Source organism: Rhipicephalus microplus, chromosome 1 (genome assembly GCF_043290135.1).
Source record: "Rhipicephalus microplus isolate Deutch F79 chromosome 1, USDA_Rmic, whole genome shotgun sequence".
NCBI classification, from domain to species: Eukaryota; Metazoa; Arthropoda; class Arachnida; order Ixodida; family Ixodidae; genus Rhipicephalus; species Rhipicephalus microplus.
In genome coordinates, this window is record NC_134700.1 from 296388696 (window position 1) to 296403352 (window position 14657).

The 14657-nt window shown below is 45.1% G+C and overlaps 1 protein-coding gene across 2 annotated transcripts in view; it reads right to left on the reverse strand.

Moving 5' to 3' along the window:
* Schip1 (Schwannomin interacting protein 1) overlaps window positions 1-14657 on the reverse strand; it is a 181001-nt gene that overhangs the window by 86938 nt on the left and 79406 nt on the right. The window lies entirely within an intron of this gene.

Here is a 14657-nt window from a genome sequence, read left to right on the forward strand (position 1 = left end):
CTCATTTTTTTTTCTTATTCGCGTCTTTCGCACTGAAGTAAACCCAGTCCTTCTTTCGAAAGCATCTACTTTCCGACCTCTTTCATTGATCAGCTCTTCGCGCCACATACTTTCCGCGAACGGCGCTTCACGTATGTTATTTTTCTTTTTTCTGTTTTCTTAAGGTATACTGGTCTTAGTGGGACGTCTTCTACCAGCTTCCGCAAACTTGTACTCGTTTTGTCATTCCCCTTCTTTTTTTTTTCGTCGTCTTCTTCACCACTGCTCGTTCATTAGTTATATAGTTTGTGCTCCTTCTCCTGGGCCAATTCATTTATTTCGGCCTCTTTCCATCGCATTAGTGCGTTCCATTTTGGTAACACTGCCTTTGCAGGCGCTTTTCTGCATGGCGGCGAGGTCATCCGGTCTCACGGCACCGAGCTGTGGCTTTCTCTAAAGAAAGCCCACCGCGGCCCAGGTGACAGTCTTTCCATCAAGGCTTTGTCTGGCTGCTTTGCAGAGTCTACTTCATTTCATTGTTCTCTATATTTCAACAAACAGTTGTTCAGTCTGCCTTGATCATTTCCCTTAGGTCCCTGCTTTTCCAAACTTGCTCGTATTTGCTTCCCAACTAGGAGCAGCATGTGCGCTCTACTGCTGTTCCTTTCGAGTTATCCTTTTTTTTTTTGCTTTGGTTTAAGTCTATTGTCATCATTGCACGTCAGAGACTCACATCATAATTTTTTTTCGGCGCGAAAAACACGTCAGCAATGACCATCATTCTACAGACATTGTAAGCCAGCTTTCTAGCAGAGCCTCATTCTTCAAACATTCCAGCAACATCCCACGTAAAGGTGATGTTTAATCTAGAACGTTCGCTTCGGCTTGAGACTGCTAAGCTTTAGTGTGTATTAGAGGCTTCAAGGGAACGGCGTGGTTTCTGTTCTGCGCAGAAAATCGAAATGCGGGAAACCCAAGTAACCGTTTTACACGCAAGTGTAACTATGCCACAACGTAACTTCACATCTTTTTGTCTGATGTCCTACGATCTATTTACGGGCTGAGCTCGCTCGCCTTCGTCTTTCGAAAACCACCGCAGTTGCAAAACTCACGAAGCACTGAGAAGTGCGCCTACAGTGGGCGAGTGAAGAGTACAGCCTCCAGCACAAAGCGGGAGTTAACATTTTGAAGGCAAAGCTTTATTGTCAGCAGAGCAGAGCCTAGTGAAATCATTTACACATATGCTGGACCACATAATGCAACATTTACTAAACTAAATACATAGCTTGTTTTTCACTGTTCCCTTCAAGATGTCAATGTTCGACTATAATAATAATAATAATAATAATAATAATAATAATAATAATAATAATAATAATAATAATAATAATAATAATAATAATAATAATAATAATAATAATAATAATAATAATAATAATAGTAATAATAATAATAATAATAATAATAATAATAATAATAATAATAATAATAATAATAATAATAATAATAATAATCTTGTAAAAGAAGAAACATTGTATAGAAATGATATTAGAAAATTGAGCGATCAAACGAATTAACGTTGACGTTGTGGAAAGATTTATACGATAGTACACTGTGCTGATAAACATCCCGATGCCTTTTTAACATTTCTCAAAGATCACTTCGACGAGCTTGTTTGAGTTTATATTGATCGCAGATCTGCGATCAAGGTAAATTACACGTGCAGCGCAGTATCACAATGAACAAAGCAAACAAAACATGACGATCATTGACTGTCATCTGAAAACACCATCTCTGTTGGTGTCCAATGTTTGTCGTGTCTGACCTGCTAAGTTCATTGCATTCTGATTCAACTATGGCGCCATTCTAAATCAATGTCCTAACTAACCTTAACCATCCCTCCAGTCGCTGTACTCTGAGGTATCGTTAGAAAGTTGCGCTGTCCTCAGACTTCGATCGAGTATTGATTTTTTGTCTCGGTTATCGTTTGCTTGTATAGTTTTCAGCCTTTTCCTTCCACTAAGTCCGCAGCCAATGAGTATAATGTGTAGACGAAGGGAGAATTGGTGAGAAATGATGATGGGCGTGAAGGCAGAGGAGGGTGCATGGTGGCATTATGGCTGTGAAAAGGAGGTGCACTTGAGTGGGTTCCCGTTGCACTGTTCGCAGTTCTGTGCCCCTGACACACGTCACGCCGCTGCACTTCCAGCGATTACTGCGACAGCAGTTGACAGGCAGTTTCCTGCGCGTCGTTTTCTCTGACTCCGTCGCGCCCTGTCATTCCTGTCAATGGCAGCCGCTACGTATAGTTCTTGTTCGGCAGAGTGTGTAGAGAAAATGTGTGTTCTGCACTAGTCTGAAGGCGCAAATGTTCTTAAATGAACTCTCCCAAATAATGCTTTTCTCGCGCAAATATTCCTACTTTTTAAAATCGAAGTTGTCGCTATGGTCGTTTGATGGTGGTTAAAAGTGTGCTTATTCAAGGATATTCATTTATTTATTTACATTACTTGGCTCATTCGTCTTGATGCTGGCTGTCAGTATCGAATCATGGGACACCGAACACTATTTCAGCAAAACTGTGCCACCAGTGCTTTTATATTCCGGTTATCATGCAACACTAATAGGACAAATTATTATTATTATTATTATTATTATTATTATTATTATTATTATTATTATTATTATTATTATTATTATTATTATTATTATTATTATTATTATTATTATTATTATTTGCGGAAACTGCAACAGACCAGCTCTCAACGTTTATAACATGGTTTAATCAAAAAGGCAAAGCTTGCCCTGAGCCACGGAAAGCTTGAAAGAGCAAAACTGGACTGTTTTTGAGGCGAATCTTGAGTGGTCTCTTTCAAGGCTTTAGCTTGGCGATGTAGCTTCTTTCAGCTCACTGTAATGGCGGCGCTGACTGACGCTCCCGCGTATATATACCCTATAAAATGGACGGGGCGGGATGACCACCGCCGTAGAGAATCGGACGAGTTATTCGGTGGTCGCCGGTTCGGTCGGTGGTAAGTAATCTTTTCATTCACTTTTATTCACAATCGCAATGCGATTGCTTCTAATCTGCATACACTTTACTTGGCATTAGTGTCTGTTCGTTCTCATTGTATCTAACAAAGAAAACTATAGCACTTAAATTTACACTTCATCTCTTTAGCTTGTTTCTCGGTTGGTTATAGGCTGTTGATAGGTTGTTTCTATGTCGCAAACGGAGGTTTAAGTGAGACCGCAGATAAGCACAGAAACAACACGATGGGAAGGGGGGGACGAAACTCCAGTGACAGAGAAAACTCGCGCTGAAACCAAGCGTTCACACCTCTCACAGATTAAAGGACACGTCGTTGATGACGTAGGACTTGCATCGTTTCAGGGTCTTCTCGCAGCCATCGTTGCCTTTGCCGTGCAATCTCTCGTTGATTGATTGATTGATTTGTGGGGTTCAACGTGCCAAAACCACCATATGATTATGAGAGACGCCGTAGTGGAGGGCTCCGTGTGCAATCTCTTGTTGTACGCACTCCTCGACTCGCTACTATCGCTTTGCAACAATATGTTGGGCTAACTTTTGCAGCCTTAATGTTTAATGGATCAGGCGTTAGGTGGGGTATGTACTCAATTTGTGTAGCACAAGCCCACTTTTGGAGATGGCAGTTGTCTGCCAGGTCGCACGGGTCATGGCTAGCTCAAACAGCTTAGCTCTTGATATACATGAGGTGGCGTCTTCAGTTCACGGCCAGAGCGGTCTTAGTTTTACTTGAGCAAACAGCAAAAAAATTCGGCAGATCCCACGTATACCTAGGAATAGAGGTCATGCGAAGCATGCGGAGGGAAGGTGAACACGTTGCATTATTTACTGAGTGATACGTCATGAAATGGCGCTAAAGATATGTACAAATGTTGCACGCACAGACATATGTTGAAAATTTGCAGATGTTTATATAACCATTTCTTTGTACTTGCGCAACGATGCCAACTGGCACATGCGTATTAGCAAAACCAGAAGTTGATATGAAGCACTGATGCTCCCGAAGGTGCCGGCCCTGGACACTGCTACATAAATCAATTTCAGCTCATGGCAACTAACCACAATTGGCGTTAACCCGACATGACGGCTGTATCAAAAAAGTACATACGTAATGTTTATAAAATTGGGTAGGCAGCACTGCAACCACTATTCACATTTAACGAAGATTAGCGTCTTTTTGAAAAGTAGTTTTGAGACCTGGCGTAGCTTTGTGGTAAAATGCTTCATTACCACGTAGAATGCTTGGGTTTGATTCCAACTGGAACCCTTACATTTATTCGTTGCATTCCTCGGGTGGACGCTACCGATGTCGGTTACTTCTTAACGATCGCGCGTTATAATTGCCCACGTGTGTTCTCGTCGTCCCTGTGTAGATACTAAGCCTCAATCACCAGCCGCACATACCCGCCCGTGGGTATGTGCCATTGTCTGGCGGGAAGTGTTTGACTACGTACGCGACGAGATTGAAATATCATTAATGTCTTGACCAGCGTGTCATATTCTTCTAACCATCTTGCCCTCCCATGCTAATTTTGGTTCACGCCATGTTAAGGGGGTGACCACGAGAGCACGCAAACGTAAGCGCATAGATAGATAGATAGATAGATAGATAGATAGATAGATAGATAGATAGATAGATAGATAGATAGATAGATAGATAGATAGATAGATAGATAGATAGATAGATAGATAGATAGATAGATAGATAGATAGATAGATAGATAGATAGATAGATAGATAGATAGATAGATAGATAGATAGATAGATAGATAGATAGATAGATACCCTCAAAGTCACCGAAGTTCGCTAAGAAATGCTTCTCATTTAAAACAACGGATTGCTTAGATTGCGGTGCACGTCAATGAACTCCATGGGGTCGAAGTTATTCTTGGGTGCCAAACTACATCGTGTCTTGTGTTCATATCGTGGTTTCAGTGAGTAAATCTCCTAAGGTTAGTTTTCGGGGCAGATGTCTTTTATGTTCCAGGCTTGTCCGTCATGCGTAGTCCGATATGGCGATGACGATGACCATTGTGATGATGACGGCGAAAAGTAAGTGCGTTAGCACATGCAAGGTACTCGTTAACGAGGACGACCATGGAACATTCTCTTTCTGCCACGAATGAAAACGGAGGTAAGGAGCGGGAGGCTGGAAGCAACCTACAACCACCACGGGGACGTGCATATACCTGGCCTTTGCCAACTTCAGGATAGATCCCATAGTGGAACCATTGGCCCTATACATTTCACGCACCTCAAAGCCGTAACGCTGAAGGTAAAACGAAACGCACAACTCAACACAACATACCGTTTATGACCAGTAAACACTGCATATCACTTTACAACGCTTTGTCACACATTGCCACACGTGAGTGGGCGATGTCACGGGTGGCTCACGGTAACACCGAACGATCCTACTGCTTCGCCCACTCATCATTATTGACTTCGACGAGGTGCACTGATATTTCACCACAGTTTTACTTTAAAATACAGCTTTAGCAGTAACAAGAGATATTTGACTAAAATTAAAACTAAAAAAGACGCAAAAGAATAAAATCAACACATATTAGTACTAATGGCGCCAAGCTTAACGACGTAGCTGGGTGGCGTTCCTTGTTTATCTTGATTTTTGTCTATTTATTGTCGTCGTTTTTTTTTTGCTCCACATTTCTTGATTCTTTATGTTCTATACTTCTTCGCTTTTATTTCTCTTCTTTTCGTCTTTGTTTAGGTGCCTGTATTGCTCTCTGTTTTTTTCTGTCTTGTTTTTGTATTTGAGTATCTGTATTTTTATTATTTCTTTTCTCTAGCTTTTTTTTTCTCAACAAGTTGTTGCATCCCACGAACCGGGCTCACATATTTAGGAAGAAAATCAGAGGAGGACGATAAGAGTCGCACATGCTAGAAAGGTCATTCATGATAATGATAGTTTTTGCGAAAGCGTAACGTCGTAAGGAAAAGCAGGAAATCCTCGCCATGAAAGGCTTTCTGCGAGATTGAACAACAGCACTGCGTTCTTAGTTACTTCTTTTGGCTCGGATGTTATGGTATACTTCCTGTGAGCACTGCAATTACGCATGCACTGACGCAAAGCGCGTCTTTTGTAATAGATTCGGCCGGCACTTCGCTAATTTGCATATCGATCTGCTACGTATCTCGCTGGTCATGCGTGTCGTGCTCTCCATGCAACCGCGACGAGACGTTGCCTGAAAAACCTCCTTTTCGATTTGTTTGTTTGCCAGTCTCAATCTCGGCGCCACGTTCGCCATAGATACACGACAGCCCGCTACACCCACAGTTGCTTCAGATGCCTGGGAGCCTTATCCTCTGGCGCCATCTTCAGAAGTGCTCTGAGTGGAAACATCTGTTGCCTTCAGCCTTGAAAAAAAAAAAAAAAACGGGCCTGTGTTCGCCACACTTTCGGGAGGCGCATCGCATGCCACGAATGTTGTTATCGTGATCCGTTCTTTACCCAACTTTATTTTGCGCAAGTGACAGGGAAAGCAGCGGTGATTTGGTGAATTGTTAGCAGGCGCCTTTTTATGCTTATATTTTTACACTTGAAGAGAGAATGGGTGCTTGAATTTCGATAAAACTGTAGCAGAGATGTCGTATTTTATAGCAATGCTGTCGGCTTCTTGCACTAGCAGACGCGAGAAGCGGTATTTTTGTATGAGTAGGAATATGACGGCACTCTTTGGCCAGAAAAATGATACACGATGTTTCTTAAAAGATCTTGATCTTGGAACATTGAAGCTAAATGAGAGACATTGTGAGGCCCTTCAACCCATGATGCTTGATTATCCTTCTTACATCTACCTTCGCCAAACAATTGAGTTTGTTTCGGAAACGACTGTTTTATGTCGTGCTTAGCTGGGAACAAACGTTTCTGCCGACTGATGGTCATAACTAAACAAGCGGTTTTTTTAGAAACTATAGTTGTCATAATCCTTCGAGCGACTTCTTTTCTGCACTGTCAAAAACATCATTTGCATCGAATCAGGTCTGAAACTCGACGTTAACGAGAGTTTAATAAAAAAAAATTGCCCGCAGCTTCCCTCGGGGGAATACTGAGGAGGATGCGGAGCATATAATTGGTTAACGGGGTGTTAAAGTGCGACTTACTTGGGTCGATGGCTAAATTGGTTAACGTGGTTGTGAAATGGGCTGTTAAATTGCGACTTACTTGGGTCGATGGCTAAATTGGTTAACGTGGTTGTAGGAGGGGGTGTTAAATGAGTGAACACGTACACACGTATGCGAAAGGGCGGCGCTGGTCGAAGGGACGTCGATCATTGTGTTTGTGGATTCGTTGGAATTCATTTCACCACGACCTTGGACGTCGACGCGCCGTACAAACCAACCGACGAGCGGCAACTGAGTGAGCGAGCGCCGACCTTGAGTATATATACAGCGCGACCGCGCATGCACTGCCAGCTGTCGAATGTTCGAGAAGGGGGAGAAGCGCAACGGCGCATGCGCGCGCGTCAGCTGCCGATGTTCTCGAAGCGCGACGGCGCATGCGCGCGCGTCAGCTGCCGATGTTCTCGAAGCGTGACGGCGCATGCGCGCTACATTATACAGCTAGCGAATGTTCGTGAAGAGGAGAAGCGCACGCGGTGTGTAGAGGAGGAAGGGTGCACAGATGGTGGAGGAGTGAAGCGCGCGCGGTGTGTAGAGGAGGAAGGGATGCACAGATGGTGGAAGAAGGAGGAGGAAGCTAGCGGACGGCGCCGCACTACAAGTCTCGAGTATTAGATGCTCCGCATCTAAAACGACGCTGCTTTCTGACATCGGTCCATCTTGCGTTATGGCCCGCGTTTGCCGTTATTTGTGCGCACCATGTTCATTTAATTCTTGTTCGCTGCTTGCATCGCCCAACACCTCTTCCGAACCTCAGCCCCCTGCCTCTCCTTCAGCGGTGGGAAAACGTGGCGGCAGAATACTCTTCTGAGCGGTGGTGAGGTAAACAAACTTTCTTGTCGTGTCTCGCCAAGCCATCGTGGCATTCTTCCCCGGATTTCCGGTCACTCGGGGCGTCCGGGTCAAATAGCGACGCAACCTCGTGGAAGTGGGTGTGCGACCCTCCACAGGCACCTCAACGCTCCTTCAAGTGGACAAGACCTGTGAAACCTACGTCAAGTGCAAGTGGGCATTGTCTACGGTGTTGACACGGACATTCACGCTGATGGTATCACGGCCAACCACATTTTAGTCGTCCCGGTTGTCTCGTGCGTCCGCCGAAGAAACTACCTCACCCTGACCTTTGAGGGCGTCACTATTCCACAGGAGGTACCTGTCTTCAAGCTGCGGAGGCCGGTCCGTCCTCGTTTGCCACGTCCACTTCAGCGTGCCCGCTGCGGTTGCTTAGGCCACGCCACTGTGACCTATGCTAGAGTTACTGTATGTGCTCTCTATGTTCCCTGTGTGAGCAGAGTTGTGCATAGGTCCGCCATTGCGTTCAACGGCTCGCAGGAGAAAAATACAGCGCGTTGTTCGGCGCGGGTGGTGTACCGTAGGCTTATCAGCGCGCGCTAAGCAAGATTCCGCTCTTGCAGTTAGCGAAAATGCTTTAGGCCTATGTGTTTAAATTTACGTGCACCTTAAAGAACCCTAGGTCGTCAAAATTTCCGGATCCCTCCACTGCGGCGTCTTTCATAATGATATGCTGGTTTACAGATTCAGATTCAGTTTATTGAGCATGTTCTCTACAGAATTGCGGAAGGAAAACGCAATGATGGGGGAGGGGGAAGCTGCCATGTTAGCAGCTTGACGAGGCTCCTACCCCTTTCTACTCGGCATCGCAGAAACCGCATAGCAGGGACGTTAAACTCAACAATTAATCAAATCAGGTGAAAATGATTCGAAAGATAACTTAATCATAATAACGCCGCTGGGTGGTTTTCACGCCAGATATACGATGCAAAATGTTTCTGCATTAGCGGTCTTGTGATTGCCTGGTTCATTCGACCCCGCTAGATGGCGCCACCTTTTCAGTCTCTCGGGGGCTCACACGCTTGCGGCTTCGATGCTCTGGCCGGTCTAGCTTTAGTAATCGGACTGAAAATTTGTAATCGCATTGGCGCTCGCACCCTAGCTGATTTTGACTTGGTGTCTGGAGTTTCCGCATTGCTGATATCGCGAGTTCCTACGAACGAAAGTGGATTTTCGAGATAGCGCCGCAAACGTAAAGTCTATCCGGCGGGTAGATTACGTTACGCAAATGTTTGCGTTTTGTAAAGACCTGCACACGCGCAGATTCTATCCCATAACACGGTAACGTAAAGAAGTATACGTACAAACTCAAATACCCTAATGGTGGTCACGATGGGACTGAAGTCGGCGCGGCCATAAAACGCGCGACCGCCGTGCCATCGTGCATGTAAAGTTGGCTTCGCCGCGTGAATTGAACATTTGACGTAACTTGGGTCCACGTGATAGCGCTGGGTGAATAGCGACGTGAGCGGCGCGAGAAAAACGTATGCGCAACTCTGCTACACAAAGGTAGCATATACAGCAACTTATTAAGTTACTCTAACTTGCACTGACGAGCGCTGCCTCTCTTATCGCAGCAGCTACCTCAAGAGACCGTGCTCGATCCACAGAGCACCGACGTTGCCTCAACTGGAACGGCAACCACGCAGCGAACGAACCACGCTGTTTTTCTTGGCAGGTCCAGCGCAAGGTCGCCATCATAAGCGCCACTTCAGATGGCTCCGTGACTCGCCGCCAAGCTCTGGAGCGCGCTAAGACCACCGTTAACACCACCAACAAGCGAGGCAGTGCAGTGGTCGAGAAGGCCTGCTTTTTTGTGATGCTCTTACCGGTGGCAATCAAAGCAACTAGGCAGCCATCCTCCCAGCGCCAGTGAATGTACCAGCTCCCGCCGATGATGCTACACTTGTGAGGGCCTCGAATCCCGGTAATGATGCTAAGGCGCACTAGCTGCGGCCATACGTGCTGTTCTTATGTATTGTGAGCCGCGGCTCAAGCCGCTAATGACGCCATCGCCATTCAGAATTAACTGGCCCTACTACAAGGTCACCAAACTTGCCATGCAGTGAGGAAAACCTTCTTATTGCCCGTGTCCAGACATCTGGCAAGGACACGGTGCGCCTTACCGTTTACCTCCGGCCTTCTCAGCGGCCCTCCCGGCGCGTGGGCACTCGCAGCGCTAAAAGATGGAGACGAACAAAACATGGTACACTGGACGAGCGCATTTCGGTGTATCATGTTTCCTCTGTCACTTTTTAAGCTGTGTTTCCGCAGCTAAGCGTGTAAACAGCACGCCCAAATCAAAGTATTTTTCCTTTGACCTCATCGTGAATCCCTTATAGTATTCAGAAGACAGAAGGAAGGGAATTTTCGAGGGCTTGTTTGTTTGTTTGTTTGTTTATTTCACGCAACCTTAATGAGCGCCTTGCAATACACAATAACACGAAGGAAGGTGTAGGGAAAGTTAACTGGACTGTTTTAAGTGCACTGTAATAATTATATGTAAAGAAAGTAAAGTGGAAACAACTTCGGACCTTCGACCTCCAAAGGTCGCAGCTTCGGTCCCTGCCAGCGGCAAGCTGTCTTTCCGTTCACTTTTTCCCCATCTGTATCATAAATATCTCAATACACTTAAAACAGTGCAATCGACGTTTTCTACACCTCCATTCGCTTCATTATCTGCTGGTTTTCATTAAAATATAGTTTTCTAAAGAGACTCTCGGTATTGCGCGCACTATAGTGTGATATTTCGTGCAGAATAGCCTGCCCGTCTTAGCAGGCTGCAGGCGCACGTCCTGTGCTGCGGGCGTCTCCTTTTCAGCGCAAATAGTGACCCTCCTTTCGGCGCGCTCCTTTCGCAATGCCTTTGGCTGATCTACATTGAGAGTGTATGTGTTTTTACTTAGATTTTGTCCTCTCTCATTCTTCTCTTTCTCTACGCTTTATGTCTTTACTAACCTTTCCGAGGAGCATGGTGGCCTACCGAATACAGATCTCCTCGTTAACGTCCCCGCATTTCCTCACCATAGTTACCTCTTCTTCTCTGACTTGGGCGAACATTTTGCAGTACCAGAAACACATCGAATACGAGTACACCAAACTTTAGGTGCAGTGAAATACGCAAGTTGATGCGCTGCTGAGCTAGGTGAGGCGGGTCCAACTCTTGGCCGCGCTCCTAAGTGACCGACATGCAAAGCATCCATGCTTGTACACAGGTTCAAATAACTGTGCGTGGCGAAAACTGATCCAGAACCGCACTGCGCTACGCCTCATAAACCTATATATATATATGGTGGTTTAGCCATGCAAACTACAGATCATAATGCCTTTATTTTAATTCACGAAAGTCGCACACTGTAATAGCGTTTATCGTTCTCCTTTGCACATTTTCTAGTTATTTCTTTCTGGCGTACGAAAGAGGGACTATATACTCGACGCTCCTTGTGGCAGTATCGCTGTAAACGCCATTTTACAACACGTGTAAAAAATTATTGCAACGTAGTCTACTTTTTAAGTAATATTCTCAGTGTATTGATAAGACTTCAGAATGTATTTAATATGCTGCCTTTGCAGTTCCTTCAATAAAAAATGATGTAACATCAACGAAAAGAACAACAAAGAATAGTGTTCTTTATAATTGCGCTGTCTGAATTCCGCGTTTCATACATACGAAAGTACGAAACCATTCACAGTTATCAGACACCACCACTGACTACCGGGATTCTATTCACAAGCACGTCTTACACTAAAAGTGTTCAGCAGAATAGTTTAGCCAGTCACAATGTGCGATCATTAGTGAAAGTGGCTTAGCCATTGGAGAATGCACTTATGAAATAGAAGTTTTGGGGATTCGATCGGTCCCTGATCTGCGGCTGTGTTTCTCCTTATTATTAGAATTTTTTTGCCTCTTTGTTTACGTTAATGGCAAGTCACCTTCGTGGAAAACAAGCTTTGTCCTCTTAAATCATGTACGACTTTCTTCGTGACTTTTTGAAAGACCTACGGTAGCGTGCAGTCTTTCGCGGTTTCTATGCAAGCACAGGGGAGGGACTCCGAAAAGAGACATCTCTGTGACAATTTAGTCAAAAAGGCGCCGGCAGCCCGGCGTTAGTCATCGTTTTTTTTTTTTTTTTAAGGCGGCATGCAAAAATGGGGTGTCAGGGCCGAGTGTGAAAGGGTGCGGTGGTGTCGTTCTGTTTTGTCACGTTGTGTTTAGTCAGTGGCTGTCAAGCTCTCTCTCACCTTGTCGGAAGCTAACTGTCGTTTGGCACCTTTCTTCCCCCTTTCTTGCCACTTACGCCCTCTCCAGCCTTCCATCTTGAGCGTGGCTGAGTCCGAGTCCGGGTCACAGGCGCGCGGTCGTTCCCCCCGCCGATGGTGGCGCCACAACGAAAGAACTCAACTGCAGCTCCGATCGAGCTCTACTTCCGGAAAACCCGGGCGCTTTCCCGGAAGAGAAAACAGAAAAAAAAAGAACGGTATGCTTCCGGGTCACTAGAAAAAAATCTGCCTTTTTGTCCCCTTTTTGTTTTTCCCCTGATGATGCTGCCGAAAGACCAGGAGATCCCGTCCTTACGTTTTTTTTTTCTTGGTTTGAGGTTTTCACGCGGGGAATAACGGCTTCGCTATCGGGTCACTGCTCGTATTTCCTTCTTATCCCGTTGAAGCTGACGTTTCCACTGGAAGAGGCAGCACTAACGAAAACAAATTATTTTCGCGCAACGCGCCAAAGGTGCCGTTTTAAAGACTGTCCCATGCGTGGAATTCGGAGTCAGGAGGAATACTCGAAAACTAAATGCGCAAAGGGAAGGTGAACATTCCTAGAACGCATAAGTGGTTCTAGAATGCATAAGTGGATCACCGCGGAGTATGGTGAAACGGAAAGAGGAATAACGGGAACGCCGAGCGGCGCACAAAAGGAACGCCCAGGAAATGTAAGCGAAACGAGAAGAGCAGGGCAGGTCGAATGACAGTGGGTCATGGCACACATGTCACGCAGCCGTAGTATTGCAGCTTTTGCAGGGATAATACACGTGCACTATTAGTCAAATTAAGGTTAGAATTAACGCGCGCATGCAGGGGGCAAATCAGGTCAAATTACGGTCTCCGCCAGTCACTGAATTAGGCGGCTCCTAAAACAAAGTTGCCTTCGGAATGGTGGATTCTAGGTCAATTATTTCCGCGTAGCGTACGGCCTACAATTATATATATACCCGTGACGGCTTGTCTGTAGGCGGCCCTAAAGTTGTAAAAAAAATTGAATTTTGTAGCATTGTAACGACGCTTCACGAACAACGTACTACTCATCAGAAGGGTGCATTAGAAGAAGGGCATCAATACGTTTACGCACAAACACGACATCAGCATACCAGTAAGCACAACGGAGGAATCCAGCTCGTGATCGCATGCACGCACCGTGGTTTACCACGCCAAAGCCACTGCATTATATGGCAAGAATAATTATAAATTGAGAATTCAAAGTCTACCCTTCACTCCTGGTCACTACTGGATATTCCGATTTATTTGTGATTGTTTAACTTTCACCAAATGTTACCTCTCCAAATGTTGTATGTAAACGCCATTTGGATGCAATCGCTTCGATTGCCAGGGAACCAGGAGGCCAGGCACGGCGACCGACACCAATGAAGCCAATCACCCGAGTCACATGTTGTCAGCGAAGCCCAAGTACTAGTACCATGAATGGATGTTTTTTGTCTGTTTGTCATGACTTTCGCTTGCGGTCTAAACAAGAAGACACGTTTCCGATAGACGATTGTTGTGACAAAACACATTAATGTAATTTTGAGAAAGAGCGATAGAACGCGTGATTAACGAAGGATGCTCAATCACTCTCGACATCATTCATGAAACATCAACTGAAATGATTCCGGTCGGCTTTTAAGCGGAAAAAAAAAAAACTCGCATTTCGCGGTTTTTTCTCTTGATACAAAGTTAAATTCGTTGATGCTGCAGTGAACCAGATATTTGTAACGTGGCTTTTGGTACATGTGTTAGTTGCTTTTTAAGCAGTGGAGTAAGCCTACGCCAAAATATAAACGCGTGCTTTTCTTTAGTATCGTGGTCGTAATAGTCAACCAAGCACTGCTGCTGAGTAAAAAGCAAAGGTATATGTGCTTGCCATAACTCTTTGCGGCACATAAATCTCATGAAAAACGTGAATGGGATAGCTCACCCGAAACACCAGTTGTCCCGGCCTGTTTACCGCTCCCCAATGACGCTGATGATCTCTCCAAGAAAAAAAAAAACGAAACAAATTGCAGTTTTGTGCACTGCACACGTGGCATCGGCTCGAATCGTTCCTATCAATTCTCGGATTCCAGACGTCCGCAGTTTTCATGCTGGCAGCTGAGGTCTCATTTTTTTTATTGTCGTTCGAGTGAAGTTGCCTTATTAAGTATACTAAACCTAAACGAAACAAACACCTACGATAGAACAAAAAGATAGAAAGAAAGAACTAACCAGCACAATCTTGTGCCATTTCGAGTCTCGCGGTACGCAAATTACTTGCTAGTGCAGCTGACTCACACACAAACTCCGAACGAAACACGGAGTGCGACCATTTGCACATAGTTCGCTATGGTGCGTTTCCCTTGATGCCCTACTCCGGCGTTGC